At 47.8% G+C, this 27,159-nt stretch overlaps 1 long non-coding RNA gene across 2 annotated transcripts; it reads left to right on the top strand.

Annotated features, from left to right (window-relative positions):
* The first annotated feature begins 1,619 nt into the window (after window positions 1–1,619).
* Window positions 1,620–19,717, top strand: LOC147693251 (uncharacterized). 2 transcript variants are annotated; one of them, XR_015299099.1, is made up of 3 exons: window positions 1,620–1,773; window positions 11,412–11,531; window positions 19,506–19,717. It is a non-coding gene; the product is annotated as an uncharacterized LOC147693251 (long non-coding RNA). The 2 variants fall into 2 exon arrangements; XR_015299098.1 differs by lacking the exon at window positions 19,506–19,717 and adding an exon at window positions 15,716–15,814.
* The last annotated feature ends 7,442 nt before the right edge of the window (window positions 19,718–27,159 follow it).

Below are 27,159 nucleotides of genomic sequence, written 5' to 3'. Positions count from 1 at the left end.
ACGTCTACATGAGCCCCCTCGCATCCATCGCATGCCAACACAACCTCAACATCATCTCCTATGCAGACGACACCCAGCTGATCCTCTCCCTCACCAACGACCCAACCACCGCCAAAACCAACCTACAAGAAGGGATGAAAGACGTAGCCGAGTGGATGAAAAACAGCTGTCTAAAACTGAATTCAGACAAGACGGAAGTGCTTATCCTAGGTTCATCCCCCTCTGCCTGGAACGACTCTTGGTGGCCCTCGGCCCTAGGCAGCGCACCCAAACCAACGGACCATGCTCGCAACTTGGGATTCATCCTAGACTCCTCCCTCTCGATGACCAAACAAGTCAATGCTGTCTCTTCATCATGTTTTAACATCCTACGCATGCTCCGAAAGATCTTCCGCTGGATCCCAACCGAAACAAGGAAAACGGTCACCCAAGCACTTGTCACAAGCCATCTGGACTATGGAAACACCCTCTACGCTGGAACCACAGCCAAACTACAGAATAGACTTCAACGCATTCAGAACGCTTCCGCTAGACTCCTCCTAGACATACCTCGCCACAACCACATATCTGGTCACCTGAGAGACCTGCATTGGCTCCCTGTCAACAAGAGAATCACGTTCCGTCTCCTCACCCACGCACACAAGGCCCTCCACGACCTAGGACCCAGATACCTCAACACTCGACTGACCTTTTACACACTCACCCGCCAACTACTGTCGTCCAACCAAGCCCTCGCCACGATTCCACGCATACGAAGAGCCACCATGGGAGGAAGATGCTTCTCCTACTTAGCGGCCAAGACCTGGAACTCCCTCCCCACCCACCTCCGCCTTACACAACCATCTCTCCTTCAGAAAACAACTCAAGACCTGGCTGTTCGATCAGTAGCGAACCCCTCTCCCTTAAGTGCCTTGAGACCCTCTGGGTGAGTAGCGCGCTATACAAATTTATGACTTGACTTGACTTGACTTCCATGGGTGTGCATCGGCGTTCCATGTGTGAGCATCGGCGTTCCATGGGTGAGCATCGGCGTTCTCATGACTTGCTTTGTTGATATCTTGGTCATCAATATGTCGGCTACAAATTTTGAGTGTGGCCTTGCAGTATCGAATATGATGTGATGTGAGGTGATCTGTGATAGAAGGAAGAGAAGCGTCAAGTGATTGAGAAGAGGGGACCCAGGCTGAGAGGGAGGAGGAGAGATGGAGTCAAGAGAAGTTTTAGCAATGATCCAAGTGCCCAGGCAGCCTAGACCAGTTTGGAAGAAAGGAATTGGGACAAACGTTGCAAGAGAGGTGTCAGTGCTGGGCCTCTCTCCAAATGGTGGAGGAATCTAGTTTGTTCCTACAGAGGACGGAATGTTCCAGGTTGCAAAGGAGGTGTAGTGAGACAGTGGCCGGGATCACACTTGGCTCTACACAACAGGATACTGTTCCTTTAATGTAACAGGAACACCTGTATAAATTAAGAAACCATGAATTAATATAAAGAAACATTGCTCAAGGGGAACAGGTAATGCTGCTGGGAGCTATTAATGTTGCAACACCTGGCACTGGAGTGGCGTCACTCACGCAACACTTGTGATCAGCCTTGAGGGTGTCACCAACAACGCAAGCTGTGAGAGACCCACCCAGGGGTCTATAAAACCCATGCAAGCTGAGCTCCAGAGATCATACACCATCGTCTCCGGCACTACCATGAAGACTGCAGGCTGCCTCCTCCTCCTCACTGTGCTCGCCCTCTGGGCTGGGGAAGTGTTCTCAGCACCACAAGGTAAGAGCCAGAACCATCAAAAAGGTCCACTTCAGCAGCACATCATCTGGGTTACCTGAAAGAAATGAAATGAAAAGGAGATTCATAGAGCGCGAGGCATTAACCCGAGGGCGTCAAGGCGCTTGCTCATCAGACAGATTAAAACTAAATGGTTCAAAAGCACCTTAGAGACTGAACAACCATGTCTTCAAGGCCTTCCTGAAGGCCAACAGATGGGTTTCTTGTGAAAGGGGAGGGGGTTGGGTGGGGAGGGTCATGAGAGCGAGAGTCAGAGAGGAAGTTTAGACAGAAGAAGTCGGAATCAGAGGGAGGCAATCCTTGCTTGCTGTTGTGCTTTCTCCATTTAATGCTTTAACAAGAAGAAATCCCGAGTTATCTCGTCCGTATGAATTTGAGACACCCCAGATGCAGAATAAGAGGTGCTCAGCTCTGCACTGCGCATGCGCAGCTGTTCATGATAGGATGCTGGACCCTTTATGCTTCACTGTGCCTGGATCCAAAGCCGCCATGTGTTCTGCACCTGGAGCGGGTAGAGTGAAAGAGTGTTCCATGGTGTGAATGTACCATGTCAGGGCCAGGTCAGAAAGCATGAGGGGGTTTTGAGAAGGTGCTGAGGGTGGAAGGGAGGAAGCAAAGCTCATGAAAGAGACTTGTTATAAGAGATATTATTTACACTTTATTTTCATTCAGCTCAGCTCAGAAACAAAAAGAAACACACCTTGCCCACTATTTTAGAGCTGCGCTGTCCGTAAATAAAACACTTGGGCCAAGATTTACAAAGGTTTCGCGTTGGGGTTTCAACACAGATCCTACTCAAAACCTTTTTGGGGATTTACAAACCGACGCAAACTTGCATTTGAGTTTGTTTGTAGGGAAAAGTAATGCAAACCAGTGCAAAGAGCTTCTTTGTGTTACTTAGCGTCAAGGCGGCGTTGCATGGCTGACACATGCACGTTCCCATGCGATCACCCATGGATTTTGATGCGAAACACGATCTAGTAACATTAGTGGACAGGGATTTGAACCCAAAAGTAGCGCTGCTGGGAAGCAGGCATTAAAGGAAAACAGTTTTCATTTCTCCTTTTTTCCCGGCGTTGCAAGTGTGATGCAGTGTACAGCGCACACACAAAGTAGGAAAGGTTTTGACGTTATATGGTACACTAGGTGCAAAGGTGTGTGCGTTGTGTTTGGCAGCAACATTTTGCACTGGCACTAGAGAGCGAGGAGGAGAGTGCCATATCTCTCTGACCGACGTAAGCTGACTGCCATATCCCGACCCGGCATTATGCCCGTGACTTAAGAATCCCTAGGACCTTTAATTCCCTACGACGTTGATTGACTTCCAAAAATATTACCTGCCCTGAGGAAGGCCCAGGCCGGATGGCCATGTAAGGGGGCAAAACGCGTGTTGGCTGTTTTTCTTTCACTCACTCTTAGAACAGAGTGCCAATAATACTATAAACACTTCATAACAACCCAGTGCGTGACTGGATTTTTTTTCCAGAAAACACAGATGGAACGAATCTTGCCCAGACAAACCTGTTGAACCTTGCTCACATTAGAGGGTTAGGGGTTTTCCCGCTGTCAAGGGCAAGAACCAGAAACAGAAGACTCTATGCTCATTTCCCGGCCAGTATGGGATTGGGACCTTTTTACCCCTTATATCTATAAAATATATCTCTCTGGGTATGCTGCTGTCCTTCTCTATCCATGTCACACAGGAAAGCGCAGTACCTTTGAGTGTCGTGATGCGTTGCATGACACCTTTGTAAATCGGGGCTTAACTGAGAAACACATCAGGGAAAATGAATGGATGTTAAGCACTGCAGGCTCATAAAAATATACAAACCTTCGTATTCACGCACAATTATTCACATTCACATATATCCATTGAAATTCAACCACACCTGTTAACACTCACACACATATTAGTCCATATTCTCACATCATACACACACCTCTCTCCACAATCACATACGCCATTTCACACACACAATCACCTCCTCTCATTTACACAGTTCTCTACATAACCCTTCACATTCATGTAAGGCCATCAAATTTTCATTTATGCCTTCACACTCACTCACATCCTTTCATATCGACACACACCCCCTTTCACATTCACACATATTTTTCCACATTCACCCGTGTGCCTTCACAATCACATAGGGGCCGATTCACAGAATTAACTTAAGACAAAATCCTAACTTACTACTTTTGGTATTCACGGAAGTTAGGATTTTGTCTTAAGGTTGTCTTAAGACAGACTTAAGACAGACTTAAGACAAACTTAAGACAAAATCCTAACTTCTGTGAATACCAAAAGTAGTACGTTTAGGATTTTGTCTTAAGTTAGTTCTGTGAATCGGGCCCATATACCTTTTCACATACACACCTACTCCTTTGGATTTTCGCACTCTCATTCACACTTACCCCTTCGCACACACCTATCCACATTCACGCCCACCCATTCTCATTCACACTTACCCCTTCGCACACACCTATCCACATTCATGCCCACCCATTCTCATTCACACTTACCCCTTCGCACACACCTATCCACATTCACGCCCACCCATTCGCATTCACACGTACCCCTTCACATTCACACATATTTTTCCACATTCACCCATGTGCTTTCACATTCACATATACCTTTCCACATACACACCTACTGCTTATTATTCATGCATAACCTTTCCTACAAGCCCTTGACATTCACATATATATTGTCACATTCTCACACACCTCTTTGCCCTCACAGCACACACCATTTTACATACCCCCTTCACGCTTTAGCGTAGCAAGAATGCCGTGGACCCTATGCAAGCGACATAAGTCCCTGTTGCCCAGAAAAAGGCAGCCCTGATTGGGCGACCGCAGGCGCCTCCTATCCCTGGGCGATGGAGCCAGTGCGCCCGCTGACCAGTGATACCAACGCCCTCACGCCTCGCTGGCACTATGCAGATGCGGATACTCCAGGCTGCCCGCGTCATGCGGATGAATCTCACCTGGCTCCCTCTTCAGGTCTGCCAGTAGCCAAAACCCATCACTTTTAATAAAACTCTATATAGTGTGCACACTTATGGGGTCTTTCAGTCAGCCCTTTTCAAGATTGGTAGACTGTAGTGTCATGCACATGTTGGTTCTGCCCAGCACAGCATCCAGCATGGGGCACAGGGTCAGCCCACGACAGCCATTGGTGCACCTGGCTGTGAGTGACAGCTTCCTGCTGTTCCACTAAGTGCACAAGGAGACACCTTCCGGGTCAGGGAGATCAGGTGCAATGTGTGCTTTCACATCAAACATATAAACAATGGCTGCCTTCATACAAACACCTGTCACAAACAGCATAAACCTTAGCAAAGCCGAAAGGCCAAAGGTCAATGCCAGACCTATGTCTTTGCTTAGGTCTAAAGATAGTCAAGGCAGATTTATTTTAGTAAAATTATGCTAACAATGTAGTTATTCAGAGGGGTTTTTAGCCCTCATACTCTAGACATTGTTCTGTTTTTCTGTCACTCACATTTTTGTTCTGCCCACCTCAGCCAGGGCAACAGAGTCAGCCCGCTCCAGCTATTGGCTTCCTTGGCTGTGAGTGACAGCCTTCAGCCCTTGCGCAGTGTGCTCTTCTGCAGGAAACGAGTTCCCTTTCATGCAATGCACCGATAGTCCAATGTGAGCTTTTAAAAAAATAACTCTGAAATGTACCTTTTTCCATTTTATTTTAACGAGGGCCTTGTAAGGCCTTCAACACTCTTACAGATGCATGCACAATTCATCGTTTTAGCTGTAAACAAAATGCCTTTGCCTTTTTTGGCAGATGGTGAGAGGATGTGGCATTACTCCAAGAGCTGGTGACTTTGGAACTGGTGAGACAGGTTTGAGTCTCGGCATCAGCTCGCATCCTGGGATTCTAACCTTTCCTGCAGCACTGCAAGACAACTCTTTGCGCTGCGTTGCATGAAAGAGAAACATCAGACATGCGCCATGTGTTCAAATATATGGCACATTTCTGCTGCCTCCTAGCCTGGAGCGCTGTGTGCTGCCTAGCGTCAACAGAGACACCCTTGAACCCTGAAGGGGTACACTAGGTGCAAAGGTGTGTGCGTTGTGCTTGGCAGCAACATTTTGCACTGGCACTAGAGAGCGAGGAGGAGAGTGCCATATCTCTCTGACCGACGTAAGCTGACTGCCATATCCCGACCCGGCATTATGCCCGTGACTTAAGAATCCCTAGGACCTTTAATTCCCTACGACGTTGATTGACTTCTAAAAATATTACCTGCCCTGAGGAAGGCCCAGGCCGGATGGCCATGTAAGGGGGCGAAACGCGTGTTGGCTGTTTTTCTTTCACTCACTCTTAGGACAGAGTGCCGATAATACTATAAACACTTCATAACAACCCAGTGCGTGACTGGATTTTTTTTCCAGAAAACACAGATGGAACGAATCTTGCCCAGACAAACCTGTTGAACCTTGCTCACATTAGAGGGTTAGCGGTTTTCCCGCTGTCAAGGGCAAGAACCAGAAACAGAAGACTCTATGCTCATTTCCCGGCCAGTATGGGATTGGGACCTTTTTACCCCTTATATCTATAAAATATATCTCTCTGGGTATGCTGCTCTCCTTCTCTATCCATGTCACACAGGGAAGCGCAGTATCTTTGAGTGTCGTGATGCGTTGCATGACACCTTTGTAAATCGGGGCTTAACTGTGAAACACATCAGGGAAAATGAATTGATGTTAAGCACTACAGGCTCATAAAAATATACAAACCTTCGTATTCACACACAATTATTCACATTCACATATATCCATTGAAATTCAACCACACCTATTCCTATTCACACTCACACACATATTAGTCCATATTCTCACATCATACACACACCTCTCTCCACAATCTCATACGCCATTTCACACACACAATCACGTCCTCTCATTTACACAGTTCTCTACATAACCCTTAACATTCATGTAAGGCCATCAAATTCTCATTTATGCCTTCACACTCACTCACATCCTTTCATATCGACACACACCCACACACCCCCTTTCACATTCACACATATTTTTCCACATTCACCCGTGTGCCTTCACAATCACAGGGAGATCAGGTGCAATGTGTGCTTTCACATCAAACATATAAACAATGGCTGCCTTCATACAAGCACCTGTCACAAACAGCATCAACCTTAGCAAAGCCGAAAGGCCAAAGGTCAATGCCAGACCTATGTTTTTGTTTAGGTCTAAAGATAGTCAAGGCAGATTTTTTTTAGTAAAATTATGCCCACAATTTAGTTATTCAGAGGGGTTTTCAGCCCTCATACTCTAGACATTGTTCTGTTTTTCTGTCACTCACATTTTTGTTCTGCCCACTCAGCCAGGGGTACAGAGTCAGCCCGCTCCAGCTATTGGCTTCCTTGGCTGTGAGTGACAGCATTCCGCTCTTGCACAGTGTGCTCTTCTGCAGGAAACGAGTTCCCTTTCATGCGATGCACCAAGAGTCCAATGTGAGCTTTTTTTCAAAATAACTCTGAAATGTTCCATTTTATTTTACCGAGGGCCTTGTAAGGCCTTCGACACTCTTACTTGTCAGGTTGCATAACTTCAGATGCATGTATAATTCATCGTTTCAGCTGTAAACAAAATGCCTTTGCCTTTTTTTGGCAGACGGTGAGAGGATGTGACATTACTCCAAGAGCTGGGGACGTTGGAACTGGTGAGACAGGTGTGAGTCTCGGCATCCGCTCACAACCTTTCCTGCAAGACAGCTCTTTGCACTGCGTTGCATGAAAGAGAAACATCAGACATGCACCATGTGTTCAGAGATATGGCACATGTCTGCTGCCTCCTCGCCTGGAGCGCTGTGTGCTGCCTAGCGTCAACAGAGACCCCCTGGAACCCTGAAGGGATCCCTTCTTGCACAAAAACAAAACTTAAAGGCATTTTCCTTTTTCCATGTGTCAAAAGCGAGACCTACTGGCTATGCCAATGCTTGTTCTAAGTGTGATGCAAAATGCATCACACAAAGAAAAGGGAAGTAACGAGGAGAGAAATATATATTTCTTCTTGTAATGCCAGGGTCTCGGAGGCACAACATTTTGGTGCAAGTTTATTTTCCCTTAGTAAACCGGAAATTGCGTCAAAATCCATTGGTGGATGCGTGGAAACAGCCAGGCCACCCGTGGAACGCGTCACTGAGGCAAAGCAAAGGGCGGCTTCTGTATGTGCTGCAGTGTGTTAACATTTCACTAAAGCGCACAAAGCCACATAGAGTTGCTATGTGTGGCTTAGTATATACCAGTTAAGGACTTGCAACGACTTGCAGAACGTAAGTCCTCCCTGAATCTGGGCCTCGATCGCCCCGCACCTAAAAAATAACCAAAATGAATGTGTCTTTGAGTGATGTGCCTGGTGCTCACGTGAACTGCCTCAATCCCTTCGGCTCCAGCCTGAGGTATATGAAACTGCCAAATACAATGGCTCAGCGGCTCCTGAATCAGCCTCTGTGCGGCTCACACTTCTAACTATACCTCACATACACCCAATGCTGGCATAGTTATTAAGTTTTGATAAAACACATCATTGTCAGCCTTTTTAAGAGTCTGGTGTTAGCCAAGACTGTCTGATTTACTCAAAGTGATGGGTAAAGCCCCTCTCTGCATTTATACATGCATGGATTCATAATATGATTTATTTTTATTACTGCAGATTGTTGCACTCAAGCTGTTTCTAGGCCAGAACTAAATAGTGAGGTGCTTTCAATTTAAGTGGATTTAGTCATTCCCTCCTTCCTCAAAGATATTCTGCTTCATCTGGTTGCTGTGATCTTGTGTTTTTCGCAGGGTGTGTTTTTTATAGCATTGCATTCGAGTTTTGCAAGAATAGTTCCCTGTGTGGCAGCTGCAGCGCGCGGAGATTTCAAGCACATCAATAACTCTATTTCAGGTGATTTCACAAACCGGGATTCAGAAGTCAATTTACAGTCTGACAAGGACAAGAATAAGTCCATGCTAACCAGGCAGTCAGCGGCTGACTGTCCCCCCACTGCCCTCTGGGTGGCGCTGTGGGATTGGGGATCAGCTCCACTCTCCTTGAGCCTCATTTAAAGTGTGTCCGGCCTGTCTGTGCCTCCAGGGGATTTCGAGTCATGTCTGCACCCCTGAAGACAGTGAAAGGTTGGTGAGGGGCAGCCATGTTTCACAGCTGTTTGGCCGCTCAGCAAACGCTTTTGTTTTCAGAAAAACAAACTCGCAAAGTTGGAGTTTAGTTTCCAAAGATGAAAAACTAAAAACCCTGACTCCCTGGTGGTTTTTCCATCAGCGTTGTGCCGCCCTTTTTTTTCTGTTCAGGACCTCCAGAGTTTCCCTCCTGTTGCAAAATTAATGTATGGATTATAAAGCTAGCTTCCATATTTATTAATGACGAGACAGCCTCCCACACCACACTACGTCATGGCATCAGATGAGGCTGTCTGATCTCTTGCCCTGAAGGATCCTGCGTTATGTCTTCAGAAACACCAAAACACCAGCTTTAAGATCCTATAGAAGTGGGACTGAGAGAGGGGCATTGGCTCCGCCCACGTGTTGATCTTCCTTCCCAAACTATTTGATTGGACAGAAGTTGTGTTCTTTTAGAAAAGAGTGCTTGCTGCAATCCTATTGGTTCCTGGGAGGTTTTCCCTCACCTAACCCGGCCACGTCATTCAAATGCAACCTGCAGTAGGGTGCATGGAAAACACAGCATGTCGCTCAATGGGCTTCATTTATGAGGCTGAGCATCACTTTTACGCCGCCGGTGCGTCACTTTTTGTGATGCATCAGTGGCGTAAAAAATGCGCCTTGGTGCGCCATATTTACAAAGTGACGCATCTAGGTAGATGCTTCCCTTTGTAAACCCCTGCGCCACATTATACCTGCACCAGGTATATTGTATGCAAGGGGGGGCGTATTGGCGCAAGGAAGGGTCGTAGAAGTGACGCAGTGAAATGTATGAGATTTCACGGCGTCACTTTTAGGACGCCGTTGCGTCGAAATCTTGCGCCTGCCTCATAGCAGGGGTAAGACTGACGCAGACCCTTTCACATGGGGCTTGCCCCATTTGAAGTGATGCATTGCTGGAGTTGCGTCACTTTTGTGGCACACTCCAGCAATGCGTCACTTTTGCTCTTATAGATACGTCAGAAATACTGGCCTATCTGTAACTCCTTGCGACATGATGCGTCATATTGTAAATATGACGCATCAGGAATGTCGCAAGGATTGCGCACTGAGAAGGGACGCATCGTTGCTTTCACGCATCGATGCGTCATTTCTCATAAATGAGGCCCTATATTTCTTTCCTTTGACAAGAGAATGAGTCTCAATTCCCTCAGTCCAGCAGGACCTCAGCTTTCAATGCCCTCAGTCCCTTGCATTGAAAGCAGAGGTTCCGCTGGACTGAGGGCATTGAAAGCTGAGGTCCTGCTGGACTGAGGGCATTGAAAGCTGAGGTCCTGCTGGACTGAGGGCATTGAAAGCAGTGGTCCTGCTGGACTGAGGGCTTTGAAAGCAGAGGTCCTGCTGGACTGAGGGCATTGAAAGCTGAGGTCCTGCTGGACTGAGGGCATTGAAAGCAGAGCTCCTGCTGGACTGAGGGCATTGAATGCAGAGGTCCTGCTGGACTGAGGGCATTGAAAGCTGAGATCCTGCTGGAGTGAGTGCATTGAAAGCAGAGGTCCTGCTGGACTGAGGGCTTTGAAAGCTGAGGTCCTGCTGGGCTGAGGGCATTGAAAGCAGAGGTCCTGCTGGGCTGAGGGCATTGAAAGCAGAGGTCCTGCTGGGCTGAGGGCTTTGAAAGCTGAGGTCCTGCTGGACTGAGGGCATTGAAAGCTGAGGTCCTGCTGGACTGAGGGCATTGAAAGCAGAGGTCCTGCTGGACTGAGGGCATTGAAAACAGAGGTCCTGCTGGGCTGAGGGCTTTGAAAGCTGAGGTCCTGCTGGACTGAGGGCATTGAAAGCAGAGCTCCTGCTGGACTGAGGGCATTGAATGCAGAGGTCCTGCTGGACTGAGGGCATTGAAAGCAGAGGTCCTGCTGGACTGAGGGCATTGAAAGCAGAGCTCCTGCTGGACTGAGGGCATTGAATGCAGAGGTCCTGCTGGACTGAGTGCATTGAAAGCTGAGGTCCTGCTGGACTGAGGGCATTGAAAGCAGAGGTCCTGCTGGACTGAGGGCATTGAAAGCAGAGCTCCTGCTGGACTCAGGGCATTGAATGCAGAGGTCCTGCTGGACTGAGGGCATTGAAAGCAGAGCTCCTGCTGGACTCAGGGCATTGAATGCAGAGGTCCTGCTGGGCTGAGGGCATTGAAAGCTGAGGTCCTGCTGTACTGAGGGCATTGAAAGCTGAGATCCTGCTGGAGTGAGTGCATTGAAAGCAGAGGTCCTGCTGGACAGAGGGCATTGAAAGCAGATGTCCTGCTGAACTGCAGTTGTCGAGGACTGAGGTCCTGGTAGACTGAGGGTGTTAAAGACTGAAGTCCTGCTGGGCGGTGCATGTTGAAGACAGAGGTGTTGCTAGGAGTTACATAACACAGATATCACAAACATGTTTAAAATATGCATTGTTTAAAAATGTTTCCTGTTTTTTTGTCAGATATTGGAATATGTGCACAGCTATGTGAGCCCACGAAACCATGTCCTCAGAAGGACCAAACGTGCAAAAGAAACGCTTGTGGTGGCTGGAGCTGCGTACGTCGAGTCAGTCGTGATGTCGGTGAGTGTTCATGGAATTAGGTGGAAGGAGACTGAGGGCTGATGAGAGATTGACTGATTACTTATTTCTTATTAATTGGTTTTAAGACATTTGAGGAGAGAGGGATTAAGAATGTACACAGGTACCTTCACAGCTCTAACATGGATATGGGGCATCAGTCAAATCTGGAAAAGCCAAAGCAAAAAAAATAAGGAAGCAGAGTGTTTGAGCTTCTTAAACAGTAAAATTAACTATAAACAACATTTTGGTCTGAATTTTTAGCTAGTCTCTGACATCAAACACAGATCATTAGCATTCTGTTTCATGATTTGTAGCACATGTATGTGATCACACTGCAGAGATGTGTTGCCACCGATGCAAATTACTGGGTCTCAGAAGGGACACATCTGTGTTTTGACCTTTCTAAGGATCGCCAACATGGTACAACCTGATCCCTGAAACACAGTGAGACTCTAAAACACAAGCAGGTGCACCACTCCCTCTTGGACATATGGACAAACACCAGACACATTGACATGTTTAAGCCCAAACTTCTTAACTGTGCAAGGTGTGTTTGTAGCGAACATCTGGAAGAGGCATTGCACATCTGTAGAACTACTGTCCACCTTCCATCCTGGATGTGGAGAGCCTTCTTGAAGCTGAACTTGCCGAAGACAAGCTTCAGGCGGAGCACCTACAAAAAGACGCTTAAGGAAAATAATGTTTCACAGAAATGCATCTTTCCGTACTTCCACACCAGGCACATCAACTGGGTCCTCTGCTCCAAGACTCTTAACACTAAGGGGCAGATGTAGGTAAATAGCATTTACCGATTCGAAAATACAGAATTTTTCCGATTCAGTATTTTCGAATCAGCAAATGCTATGTAGCAAAGTATTCGGTAAAAATTACCGAATCGTTAAGATTCCGTATTTACCAATTCGGTAATTGTGCACATGTTGTATGTCTGCAACATGGCACTGAAGTGAATTGCTTTTTGTTTTTTTTCCATTATTTACCACCAACTTGTAGTTGGTGGTAAATAACGAATCCTAACATGGGATAAGCACTCATTTAAGTGCTCCCTACATTAGGAATTCGGTAATTTACCGATTCCTTAAATAGCCGATTCGGTAAATTACTGAATCCTTAATTTCGACCCCTACATCAGAAAAGCCTATTACCGGTGGGTAATGGCCGAAATTCGTTAATTTCATCTGTTACCAACTGGTAATGGCCTTCCTACATCTGGCCCTAAGAAGAGAAGGGCAGCCTGGCACCAGCTTCCACTCACCCACAATGCTGATACATCTGTGCTAAGAGGCTTAACAGAGGCTCTGGAGAAGCCAAAAAGGGAACGGCATCGACGGGGCTTACAACCCGCCCGTCTTGCGTCACCGTATTCAGCCTGTCAGTCAGAACTTTGCAGATATACACAATATTACTTGAGTCCTGAAAAAGGGAAATGTAAAGAAAGAATTTTGTTAGGACAATCCCATTGAAAAAGCCTTTAATATGCTCATAAGTATTTTTACACAAGTACCTATCTGGTATCATCTTGATTCGTCGAGACAGTGATTTGTGAATGTTAATTGTAGAATCAAAGGTCTCTGAAAAGGAGAGTCAGAATGATGGGCGCCTGGAATATTTGATTTCTTTCATTCCTCCCATGTTGGTCTGAACCTGAACAAAATGATTTGATACTTGAAAGAGAACATTCGGTCATGAGACTGGCTTATACTGAAAGGAAACACACGCTATTGGAGGCTGAAGAGCCATTTGAAATTCAAATAGGTGCTCAGAATCTAGGCACTTTCATGAGACACAAACGTAAAGGCAATGGTCTTCACATACAGGTGCCCAGAGGCTCACTGAACACAGCATCTCCAGATGTGCCGCTTGTCAACTCGGCCCATGCTCCTCTCCATGTGGTCGTACGGAGCCTCCAATATGCCTTAAACTTTTATCTTCACGCACTTCAATAAAAAAAAATAGCTTTATTAAAAAGCAAACACGGACATGGTGATCTGCTGTCCCCAGTAGGCCACTATCCCTGTGTTATTTCCCATTCCCAATGAGTCGCAAATTGCAAACGGGCTCATGAATATTGATGAGGCAGGTCCATTGCGACTCCATTTGGGAATCGCTAATGTGTCTGAGACGCATTAGTACATTTCATTTTGCGAGTCTCGAATTGGGACTCATGAAATGAAAAGTTCATACATCGGGCCCTAGATCTTATCCCAGGCTGCCATTGTATGGACAGAGCACGTTCAAAATCATCATTGTAATCTACAAATGCACAAAGAACAAGGCCTCTTCTAGCTCCAGTGTTCAAACCAGGACCCGCGGCCCAGTCTGAGCGCTTAGATCCCCGGTTTCAATGTTCTTTGAGGTGCTGGAAGGGATGTCACTGTTTTGGTGTCAAAGGCCCTAAAGAGCGGTCATCCTGCATCCAGACCTTTAAAAAAGACCGACCTTCATGAGCTGCAATGGGGTGGGGCTGAACCCCTCTATTGGGTGGATGGGTTCCGCCCTCTGTCCAAGTATCTCCTTGGTCCATGGTTTTTCCTGTGGCCCTTGGGTGCCTGGCGTGAATTGACTCTGTGGTGCACTCCACCCAATGTCATTAAACCGAATAAATAAATATATCCAGCTCATGCTACGCACCCCACTTCAGAAGAACCTGAGGCCCATCTTTAAGGAACCCCTCAACCTGTAGAAACATGAGTTCATGGGGTACCCCCTGCAGAAGCAAAGGAAGCGACCCCTCTTTCCTGAGTCTTTCTTGCCGTCACTCTTACGTTTTCCATTGAACAGCGCAACGGGCCAGCTGTACGAAGCTCTTTTCAGCTCACAAATGGCCTGATTCGCAGAATCAGTCCGTTTGGGACATGAAAAAAAGCACTTTTAAAATCAATAAGGCCCTATTTCCGATTCGGTAAGCTATTACTGAATTGCAACTTGGGTTTGCAAGTCACTATCAGGAAGCGGCATTCTAAGGGCGTCCAGTCCTAATAATGAGCCCGGTCGCAAAACATTCATACTTTACAGACACTGTGAAGCAGGGGTAACCCAAATGCAAAGGTGAAGGGGTCCCTAAGGGTGCCTTCCCCTATGTGAATTTGGCGGCAAACATTTTCTAAGAGCAGGCTCTGCGCAGCCACGGACCACCGCCTACTCTTAAAAAATGAAAATGGTAACTTTTCTGTTTATAAAAAAAAAAAATGCATCCTGTTTTCCTTTAATGGGGTATGTTTCATAATAAAAAGCTGCTTTTTGAAAAAGGCAGTCACAGACATGCTGGTCCGGTGTGCCCAGCAGGCAGCCACCCCTGTCAGTGTTGGCCATTCCCAATGGGGCGCAAATTGCAACCTGCCTCATGAGTATTAATGAGGCAGGTCCCTTGCGACCCAGTGGGAATCGCACTGTTGTACGTAGCTGTTTGCGATAGCCTCATCGCTATTAGGAAATCTCAAACGTAAGTCTATGTACATTTGGCCCCATGTGCCTCGATAGCAAGGTTTGCTCTATGAAAGGACCCAGACATATTTACATTTCTTTGGGTGTCATTCGATTTGATTGTGTATTCCCTCATCACACTCTTTCCATGTGCTGGTGGGCTGCAGACGCACTGCAATGGACAACGAACCCATCCTGAGTTGCCAGGGGGTCTATGGTAATGCAAGCAACCTTGGGCTTATTCCAGCCCTACTGGGGCTCCTGGGTGAGGGAAGTCTGGAGTACCAATGCCAGGTGCTCACCGGCCCTGTGTCAGGGCGCATCCTTCTCCGTTAGGGGACAACCGCCATCTCCCGATGAGGAGCTGTGAGACACTTTGTGGCACTATATTGTGGTAACCGCGCCCTGCTGTCTGGACAGACTCACGGTCTCCATTGCCAAGAGAGAATCGGCCCTAGCTATCTGGACAGACTCACTGGCCCCTTCTGTAAGGACAGACACAAGCTAAAAAAGATGACACTGAATGCATGCCGAGTAAACCCCTGTGCATTGGCGGCACCATCTCAATTGCTTCCTTCCGCCATCTTGTTTGTCGCGATAGTTTGGGATATGATGCATTAGTTCTTATAAGTACCAGGGCACATCGGAGCTGGTTGCAAGGTGGGATACGCTCCACTTGTCACAACTGTTCTAATATTCTCACACCCAGTTTTTAATGTTCTCTTCTTTACTTTTTTTTCCAGGAATATGTGCAATTTTGTGTGTGCTCGACCAACCATGTGCCGGTGGCAAAAAATGCAAGAAAACACCTTGTGGCGGGACAGCATGCGCATGATCTGGAGGTGAGTGTGGATGGACGGTCCAACCTTGACAAAAGCACAACAGAAGAAGGGTGGTGGCTGGCCCAGGATGGGGCCCTCCCCTCATGTGTTTGTGTTAGTGGTGAGGGTCCCACTGTGAACACTGCTGCTTGAGAATGTTAATTTAGCAACTCCGCCTTGTTCACAATACAATGGAAGAATGTGACCCACTGAAATACCATAAAACTCTTCAGTGAAAGTGTAGGAAAAATCTCGATCTTTAGTGGTCAAATGTAATGTTTGCTGTCCTCTATTTCCAAAAGTCCTTTTTAGCTTGAAGAAATAAAATATATGGCCCTCTGGGGCCCCTAGTCTCAGACCATCTACCTCACTTTGAGCCAGATGTAGGTGGCCAAATACCGATCGTTAATGCTAAGATTTGCAGAATTTCTGCGTTTGTGATCGGTATTTGGCTGAGAGCAATGTAGGTGAGCAAAATAAGGAATCGGAAATTGCGATTCCTTAAATGCAATGTAAGTAGCGCTAAACAAAGTACACTTCAGCCTTAAGGAATTGCCAATTACCACCAACTTCAAGTTGGTGGTAATTAGCGATTTCCTTTAAAAAAGCACTTTTTTGCTTTTTTAAAAGTGCCATGTGGCACACATTCATGCCCTTAGCGCATATATTTGCGCCACATGTGCACACATGCACATTTCAGGGGTGCAACGGGGTGTCCTTTTGACACCCTGGCACCCTTGAAATAGCTCCCGCTATTTGCGATTCTTCAATACCGAGTCGCAAATAGTGAATATCTTCCCATTCATTCCTATGGGCCTCCTAGCCCATTGGAATGAATGGGTAGGTATTCCTTATTAACGAATCTCAATTTGCAATTCATTATTAAGGAGGGATTATTATGGAATCGCTAATATTTTAGCGGTTCCTACCTGCATTCAATTTTGCGAATCCTTAATAGCGAATCGGTAAAATTCGCTATTAAGGACTCGCAAATTTGATTTTACCTACATCTGGCCCTTTGTCACATGATATCTGCTTGCTTCAAAAGGAAAATCAGCTAAGACGCGTGGAGCCTGATTTAGAGTTTGGCGGGCAGGATACTCCTGTGCAAGTATGACACAGAGCCCCGTCCGCACAGCCCTCGCTTGCACACCTCATTTAGAGACAGCGGACCCTAAAGTTTCTGACGTCCAGCCCCATAGGCTCCATTGATGGACAGCTTACTTCAGCACATAGATCATGTCGCTGAGCTCACAGCTCAGTAACAACACCATCATTTGTAGGTAATACAAACCACAATCAGTATTTGTGTTGTCTTTTATTTTCTGTCCTCTTTAGCCAGCCAGCACGTGTTTCGTCATGTGGGATTAACCCACGACTTTTTCAGGGCAAAAAGATATAAAGAACAGCAGAGATCCGGTTGCAGTGTGCTTACATATAACAGCCCCACTGCATCTGTGACATTGTGCTATATTGATTTACAGCTCCTAGTGCAAAACATACGCTGAAACTCATGCTATCATGTTTGTACATTTCATATTGCCGTTGTTAAAAAGATCACCCCATTTGGACCCTACCAGCCATTTTAAACTATCAATGCGACATAGTGAATCAAACGAGATGTGGCATAAACCTACAAAACAAAGGGCCTTATTTATGAGGCCTTGCGACAGTTTTGCGCTTCTGATGCGTCACTTTTTGTGACGCATCGGCGACGTAAAACATGCCTCCTGTTGCGGCCTATTTACAAAGTGGCACATCTAAGTAGATGCGTCACTTTGAAAACCCCTGCGCTACATTATACCTGTGTCAGGTATAATGTATGCAGGGTGGGCGTGCCCACGTAAGTAAGCCTTATAGAAGTGACGCAGATTTCACTGCACCACTTCTAGGACACAAATGCATCAATTTCTGACGCCTGCCTCACAGCAGGCGTAAGACTGACGCGGGCCCTTTCACATGGGGCTTGCCCCATGTGAAAGGACACATTGCTGGAATTGCGTCACTTTTGTGACACACTCCAGCAAAGCGTCACTTTCGCGTCTACAGATACATCAGAAATACTGACGTATCTGTAACTCCTTGTGACATAATGCGTCATACAGTACATATGACGCATCATTAGTGTCGCAAGAAGGGCGCATTGAGAAGTGACGCATCACTGCTTTCATGCCACGATGCATCACGTCTCATAAATGAGGCCCACAGTGTCTGTTGTTCTGTCTATAAATTATATCCCCGTGTTAGAAATCCTATCTTCTCTAAGTTAACACAACAATATTCTTATTGATCATCAAACTTATGAGTATGTCCCACCCGTATCATGAACGAAAGACAATTTGCAGGTGCCAGTGCTCCTCTGATCCAAATCTCGTGTGTCTACGCCTCGGCAACAATCCGAAGTGTGCCCGGTGATTTTACCTTCTCGCCTCACCTGAAGAGGCGAACGCAACGCCCATGGAAGCGCCTCCCCAACACAGAGTAATGCAACACAGCGATTCACACAGCATTGCATTACGCGAGAATTAAGAAGCTACTCAGGGCCACACAAAGTGGCGTTGCGTGGCTTCAGAAATCTCTCTTTTAATTCGCATCGCTAATGCACCATGTTGTTTGGGGCAATAGCGGCGCAAAGGGGCTCGGTAATATGTCCCCAAGTCCTTATGAGGTCTTTACCACACAAAGACCCTTCTTACACAGAGCAGATGGAGATTGTGATGAATGTAAGAAGTACAATTATTCTGACCTTTAAAATATTTCACAGATACAATCCCAACAAAAATTCAAATTTATTAAAGATTTATAAAATGTATAAAATATTTATCTACCCAAAAAAAGGAAGAAAAGAAAAAAACATGCTGAATAACAATGTTACATATGTAAATAACCAGGAGCCCAAAAAACTCATAGGGGTTCAATCAAAACTTTATAATGCTGACCTCTTCCCAGGCCTAGCCATGTCTCTGCATTGGTCTTTGAGCCGAAGGCGACCGGCATGGACAGATCCAGTGTGAAAGACTTGCCTTCAAACTGGGTCCAGACAGTGACTATCTGTTCCTTGGGTGTGAATTTGTTGGACACTGAGAACCGGTGCCCCACACGTCACAAGTGCAGAGTAACACAGGACAGGAGCTACACACAGACAGCAGAGCTCACCAAGAAACAGGCAGGTGAGCACAAGAAACCTACTGATTCCAACAGGCCATCAGCAGCATCCTCAACGTCTCTGTCAGATGAGATCAGACAAGGGGACACTCAAGACCTCAGTCCATTTCAGATGGAGATCCACTTGCTAGAGAAAGTATTGTAGATCACCAGGGATGTCCCCAAACCACACTGGAGTAAAACCAACCTTCATTCAGTCATGACTTTCAATGAGGGTACAAGAGTGTCTCAGACACACACTCAAGTCCACAGGACAAATATTTCAGCCCAGTAAAAACTGTGGCAGGCAAGTCATGAAAGGGTAGAAACATGCCTGTAATGAGCACCTCCTGTTTTGCCATGAAATGGGGATTTCCGTATCTGACACACAGAGGTACACCACTTTTCCTAATGACAATGAAACCTATGTGGATCTGCTGGCTTGGGATACACCTTGGAATTCACCTGTATGAGATGCTGTGGGATTCAAGTGAATGACTGAATGTTTGCTTATTGAATCTCATGCTGCCACTCATGGTCTTTTGTTAATTCTGTCCTTCCCTTTCAGGCTGATGGGGCCACCTGGCATGTCTCTTTCCCTCCAAGGACTCCACCTTCTACCAGTCACTGGTTCATCCCTCAGTGGCTGATCTCTAGGACGACGTCTTCGTGACAACAGAGGATTTACCAGTGGTTGCACTATTACTGTATACTGCTTCATTATGATGTTACCTGGTACCCTAATGTGGAGTATGTATAATAAAGAGACAGTCAATAATATATGCCTCTTTCTATTTAATAAACTAGCGATTTCTATACGTCGTGTTTCTACATATATACATATTCACTAAGAAAAGCAAAGGTTCCAGGGACGTTATAGTTAGGCTCAGATTTCACTCATACAAAATGTGAGATCACTCATGATATGGTCAATGACATCACACATGACATTCCAAATGACATCACTGATGACATCATCCTGTGATTGTTGGTGTTTTCTTAAAGTATTAAACATATATACTAAGGTACCACAAAAGTTACATTAGTATAGTTTGTGTACTACCAATGAAAGATTCTATTTTAATTAGATTATGCAAGTGTCTGTGTAACTGTGTGCATATTTGTGTGAGTGGGTGTGTGTGGCTCTATGGGCAGACAGTAGGATGTGAGTGGCTATATGGATGAGTAGGTAGCTGTTTGAGTGCCTGTATGGATGTGTGAGTGGGTGTGTAAGTGGTGTGTGGATGAGTGAGTGGGTATGTGAGAGACTGTATAGATTAGTGAGTGCGTATTAAGTTTTTGTATGAGTGAGCGAGTGGGTGTGCCTGTGGCTGTCTGAGTAAGTGAGCGGATATGTGCGTGGCTGTGTGGGTGAGCGAGTGGGTGTGCCTGTGGCTGTGTGAGTAAGTGAGAGGCTATGTGCGTGGCTGTGTGGGTGAGTGAGTGGGTGTGCCTGTGGCTGTGTGAGTAAGTGAGCGGCTATGTGCGTGGCTGTGTGGGTGAGCGAGTGGGTGTGCCTGTGGCTGTGTGAGTAAGTGAGCGGCTATGTGCGTGGCTGTGTGGGTGAGTGAGTGGGTGTGTAAATGGCTGTAAATGGAAAATAAAATGGTTAATTTGTGGCTCTATGGGTCAGTAAACAGGTGGGTGAATGGCTGCAAATGGTGAAAAACAGGGTGCATGAGTCACTGCATGGAGTGAACAGGTCCATGAGTGTTTGCATGGGTAAAAAAGAGGGTACATATCAGGCTGTATGGGTCAATGATGGGTGTTTAAGGGGGTGTATGGGTGAGTGTGTAGGTATGTGAGTGGCTGTATGGGTATGCGAGTGGCTGTGTGAGTGGCTGTATGGGTGAGTAAGTGAGTATGAGAGAGGCTCAATGGGAGACTATGTGGTTGTTTTAGTGTCTGTTTAGGTGACTAAGTGCATGTGCTAGTATCTGTATGAGTAAATGTGTGTGTGTGAGAGACTATCTGTATGGGTGAGCAACTGGTTGCGTTGAGTGCCTGTATGAGTGAGTTAGTGGGTGTGTGAGAACTCCTTGTTCTGTATATTTACAGTGAATGGATGTAGGAGCACCAGGTGGCTAGATGCTATCTTCAAGCTAGGTCACCCCCTCCCTGACTAAAGTAATGGTACCGATTAAATCAACCCTGAAACTGGGCTAAAGGGAAAAACTGTCTCTTGGCATATCTCTCCAGCCAGCCCCAAACCCTCATCGGAGGTTCAACCAACCCAGACTCAGTATCATAGGGGGTGCCTTGAAGTTTGCTATACTTGATTTACTGTCAATTTGTATACACAACATGAGCTAATTCAACCTAAGAAAATGGTGATACTGGGAGGGTGGGTAAATTGCTGTATTTTCGGACCGGGAATGTACAGCGGCAGGTGAGTAACAAAAGCAAGCAGATATATAAACATGGGGCAGATTTACAACTTCTGGCGCATCTCTGCAAATCAGCAGGGATGCGCCAGAACAGATGTGTCATGCAACCCCCCCCCCTTGCGCCACCACGGATGCGTCACATTTACAATGCGGAGCACCATGGTGCAAGGAGGGGCAGATGCGTGATGCATCTTGTGGCGTATGGACGGCGCATTGCTGGAGTTGCGTTGCAAGTGCGACGCAACTCCTGCAAGGCACAGGGGCCACCCATACTTAACGTTGTGCGTCACTCCTTGCGCCTGCTTCAAGCAGGCGTAAGGATTTGACGCAGCAGCGTTGTAAAACTGACTCCGTGAAATCTTGTAGATTTCACTGCGTTAGTTTTACGGGGCCTTCTTGCGAGGGAACTCCCACCCTGCGACAGAACGCACACATGAAACCTGATGCAAGTTTCATGTGGCGCAAGGCTTTATAACGTGACACATCTGCCTAGATGCGTCATGTTGTAAATATGTCTCAACATGGGGCATGGTTTACGCCTCCGCTGCATCACAAAAGTCACAAAACAGCGGCGTAAAAGTGTCGCAAAGGGGCTTGTAAATATGCCTCATGGTGTTCCCAGGGCAGAAGCTCTGAGGAAGTAAATGGGAGGGTAGGGCAAAACAAGGGAACCAGAGGGCAGAAGTAACATGGGGAGTGGGTGGGATGAAGCAAAACCGAGGGTGCAAGTAGTAGAGCCAACATGGAGGGAACAATTTGGGAAAAGGAAACAATACACGGAGAGAGTAAAGTGGAGCACTCAGTGAGAATAGATTGCAGGGTGAGTGTGGGGGGCTCACAGGCAAGAGAGGAACATGGAACATGGTGGATGGGAAAGAGAAGTACATGAAGCAGACAGTTGGAAAACAAATGCACTCTCACTGCTTAGACAAAAAGAAAAAGTAGAGTCTGAAAAGCAAACAGTGAAAAGACCAAAAGAAGAAAGAAAGTCCACATGCTAACAAATAAGAAGCAAGCAAATAAGAGTGATTATAAAGGAAACCAATGGTAAGCTATAGGTGGGCTCTAAGGGCCAGATGTACGACCCTTATAGCGAACCCTTTGCACTTACAAAAACGAATAGTGCCATGTACAATTCCTAGTAAAATTGTGTCTTGCTAATTAGGAATTGCGACTCGCTATTTGGAAGGGACATTTCAATGGTGTCCCTTCCTAATAGCGACTCTCTATCCCATGTATGAATGTTTTGCGACCTCAATTGCGGTTGCAAAACACTAGCAATTTACCACCCTCTTCAAGAGGGTGGTAATGCACTCTCAAATGGTAAGGGGTCCCCAGGGGACCCAATCCCTGTGCAATTGAAGGGGAAAATATTTTCTAGGGGCAGGCAGTTGTCCATGGGACCACTACCTGCCCTTAAAAACATGAAACGGAAACAGTTAATGTTTTCTTCTTTTTAAAATGCATCCCATTTTCCTTTAGGGAACATGGGCTGCAATTAAAAAAACAAAACTGCTTTATTTAAAAAGCAGTGCCGGACATGGAGGTGTGCTGAGCCCAGCAGGCCACCATCCCTGGAAGAGCCAGCCATTCCCAATTGAGTCCCAAATTGCGATTGCCTCATGAATATTGATGAGGCATGCATTTTGCGACCCCATTGAGAATCGCAAACAGTGTCTGAGATACTGTTGTACACGGCAATTTCCAACTCACAAATTGCGACTTGTAATCGAAAGTAATTTGGAAGTTGCAAATTGTCAGGGTCGTACATTTGGCCCGAAGCTAACAATATGTCTCACAAAGACACCTCAAGCCATGAGTACTAAGCATGACCTGAAAACTTACCTATGGAAACTACAACTCACACAAGAAGTTGTTTTTCCATCAGTGGCAGAGTAAATTTCCATTGTAATAAGCATCCATACAGTAATCTATGATTTTCAACTGCATTCAAAATGTAGGTAGTAATAATTGTAAAGTTGGAATTAAGATTCAAAGTAGTCTTTCTGCCACATATCTTGCTTGTGTTTATCATTGTCCCCTGCAGCTTGAAAGGTGGCTGGTCAGAGCTTCATGTGCTCTTGTTTAATGCAGATTGCAAGAGCTACCTTTCTTACTGCTTCTCAGAAGGATACACTTTTTTACCACATGTTCTCCAGATTGGATGGTGTCTCTTAGGGGTGTACTTGGAGTCTGATCCTTTATGGCAGCTCCAGTAAGATACAGAAGTGATTGGCGTATCATCCGATGCGGCTTGGTCACAGGCACCCTCCTCTCTTCCTGTAATCCTTGCTTACCTTGGGCTCCTGGCCGCCAGGCCCTCACTCGGCTTTCAGCTACTTGTTACAGCAGTTCTTTAGCCATTGAGGATGTGTATGGATTAATTGTAGTCCCCTCACAGAAGGCTGTTTTTTATCTGGATCATACACTGACTAGGGAGACTGTGAGACAGTACTCTGCAGTGTGAAATTGGGTGGCACAATCTTTCCCTCTTGGGCATCACATCGGGCCCCATACTACTTCCCTGATCACTGGGTATGTGGACTGTTGGACAGGCCACATGAAGGGCTTGCTCCCTCCCCGCATGACAGGGCCCGAGCCCCGGCCCTCCAGGTGTTACCCACAGAAGCAACCCGCACCCCGTCTCATACGGGACTCCTGCCCCCGGACATCTCTGTATCATAGGGCCGAACCACTGCCGGCTCCCTCGCCCGGCCCGGCCGCCATCTTGGACACTGCACCACGAGGCCTCGGCTCGACCCTAACCCTGGGCCTGGCCAGGCCCCGACATTCCGGCACCACCATCCACCCAGGAGGTGAACGGACCACTTGGCAGGTCAATGGGAGAAAGAAGTGTCGATGGCTCTCCCCCGCCAGGTGCCGATCGCCCCCCAGCTCCCCCGGGCGCTGGCTCCACCCCCCTGCTGGGTGTCTGGACTCCCTCATCCCGGACCTTCCGACCTCCAAGTGCGAGGGTCCGGACATCAAAGGGCGCCAGACCTATAACTGGGGCAGCTCCAGAGCAGGAAGGCAGTTGTATCCTGGAGTCGAGAGACACCGTGAAGAACTCATCCTTGACGGACTACTGGCGCTGCCGTAGTCCTGCCTTGCGAACTATCGTCCTGCCTGCTGGCGCTGCCGCAACCTTCTGAATCCTTCATCCTCGTCGGGACCTGCTGGCGCTGCCGCGGACCGTTGTAACTACCACCTTCACCGGGACCTGCTGGCGCCGCCGCGGACCGTCACTACCTACGATCACCTCGGGACCTGCCGGCGCCGCCGCGGCCCGTCCATCTAGAACGCCGAGCTCGAGGATTGTGAGCTATCCATCATATCATCACATCTGCCAGATTGGTAACAAGACTGTCCCGCTACCCCCTTCCCATCCAAGAGACTAGAATCGAGGGGACCCCTGAGTCCAGACCTCCTTGTACCATTCTGCCGTACTTAAAGATTGCTTATAAAGAACGTTAAACCTTATCTTTGTGTGGTGTACATCTGTGGGGGGGAAGTTACTCGTCTGTACGATCGCTGGAGACGGCTCTCCCCGGAGACCTCTCCCCTTGTCCTCGGCCGACCCTCCCGGTCCGTCTAACATTGGTGGCCAGCGGCGCGATCTGAATCAATGCGTAATTGTACAGAGAGTAGCTCACCCCACGACAAAACCACAATGACAACCAAAGAGAGCGGATCCACCAAGAAATTCCAGATGGAGAAATTGGAAGAGTACAGCCATCGTGAATTGAAACAATTCTGCATTGAACTAGGCATTGCTACCACCGGTCTGAGTACTAAAGACGATTTCAAGCTCGCCATTGAGTCGTGGGCAGAAACCGGGGCCGTCAGACCCCCGGACCAAAACATTGCAGCATCAGAGAGGAACACCACGGCTCCCGAGGAGCGAAAAACGGGTCTCTCGCAGGAAGAGATCCAAGAGAGAGAAAAAAACAGACTACATGAGTTAGAAATGGCCCGGCTCAAAATGGACGGTGAACTCAAATTAGCCGAACAAAAACTGAACCTAGAACATCTGCGGCTCCGAGAAGAACGGGAAGAAAAACAGAGGCAGAGAGAGCTCGAAGAAAAGAGATTAGCGTACGAACACGAGCGCAAACTAGCAGAAATAGACCTACGGAAGCAGAACAAAGAACTGGGGGTGCCCAAGCAACTGCGCACCCCAGGAGCGACAGAAAAGAAAGTACACTTCCCCAAGGATGTCGTTCGAGAGTATTTCCGAGATGACGACATACAACAGTAGTTCAAGGCCTACGAGATCGCCATGACCTCCCACCGGATCAATCGAAGTGACTGGGGAGCCGGTCTATGGGGGAGGTTCGTCAATGAAGGCCGCGATGCCCTATTACAACTCCCAGACCATCTGATGACCTCCTATGACCACATGAAGGCTGCCCTCCTCACCCGATATGGGCTCACACCCGAAATGTACCGCCAGAGGTTCCGAGACTGCACCCGGATCCCGGGTACAACTTGGGTGGAATATGTAAACTATTTCAGCCGAGCCTTCGAGGGTTGGATCAAGGGAAGCCATGTAACGACCTACGAGCAACTTTTTAATCTCATGGTGTGGGAGCACCTCTCTAACAACTGCTTCGTCAAGCTCAGGCAGCACCTCCTCGACAGTAAATTGACTGACCCACGGCAGCTCGCCGCCGAGGCTGACCGGTGGGAAAGCACTCGATTAGGCCGGAGTGGGCCGCACGAACCGAACCGGAACAACCAAGGTCAGCACCGTCCCCGAGGAGGAGGAGGAGGCCAGGGACGAGGAAGAGACACCGTCCCGGCCGCTCCCGCTGCCAGCACCCCGCCCCCGGCCAACCGGGGCAACCCCCCGGTGCGCCCGGGGTTCCGAGCCAATGTCACGTGTCACCGATGCCAGCGAGTAGGCCACTACGCCAATGACCCGAACTGTCCACAGAACCTAACTCCGAGACCCCGCCAGGTAGCTGCCGCCGCCCTGGGGGGAGAGCAAATCTCCGAAGAACAGGAAGAATGCGAACAAGAACCACAAGAATGGGAACCAGCCGCCATGGTTCTAGCCTGTCTAGGGGGAAGAGACATGGTCCCGCGGGCTCCCCTACCCGCCAACACCAGAAAATATAGTCAGTGGGTGAACATTAATGGGCGCAGGGCCGAAGCACTACGTGACACAGGGGCCAGTGTGACGGCCGTCCGCTGTCACCTGGTGACCCCAGAACAGATCCTGCCGAACATTCTCTGCCCCGTCCGTTCGGCCGACAATTCGGAGAGCCTATGTCGGATGGCCTGCGTCCCCTTCGAATGGGGAGGAGTCTCCGGCATGTTGAAGGTGACGGTCCGAGATGACGCCCCCGTGGACTGTCTCCTGGGGAATGATCTTGAGAGTTCCCCGTGGGCCGCCGTAGAAAGAAGAGAGCACCTGGGGATGTTGGGCCTCCCGGACTGGGCATGCGTAACCACCCGGTCCATGGCCGCCCGTACCATCCCCCGACCAGAAGAACTCGAATGGCCAGCACCTCCTCCCCCGATCGCTCCAGTAGAGGACACCGACCAGACCGACCCCCCAGAGCAAACTCCCGAAGGGCTCGCTCAGCCCCAGGACCTTCCCGGCCTGGCTCAGTGGCGTCAAGAAGGGGGGCCCACCCAGGAACAGTTCCGTCAAGAGCAGAAGACCTGTCCCTCCCTCGAAGGACTCCGCCAGCAAGCCCTCGCTCAGAGCGCAGGGGACACCACCGGAGCCCATTGGATCTATTGGGACAACGACCTGTTGTACAGTGAACAAAGAATCGCAGAGTTAGGGGCCAGTCGAGTACTGGTGGTGCCCCTCCGTTTTAGAGA

This window comes from Lissotriton vulgaris, chromosome 8 (assembly GCF_964263255.1).
Source record: "Lissotriton vulgaris chromosome 8, aLisVul1.2, whole genome shotgun sequence".
Lineage (NCBI taxonomy): Eukaryota > Metazoa > Chordata > Amphibia > Caudata > Salamandridae > Lissotriton > Lissotriton vulgaris.
The sequence above is the reverse complement of the archived record's forward strand: the minus strand, read 5'-3'. Positions and strand labels throughout refer to the sequence as shown.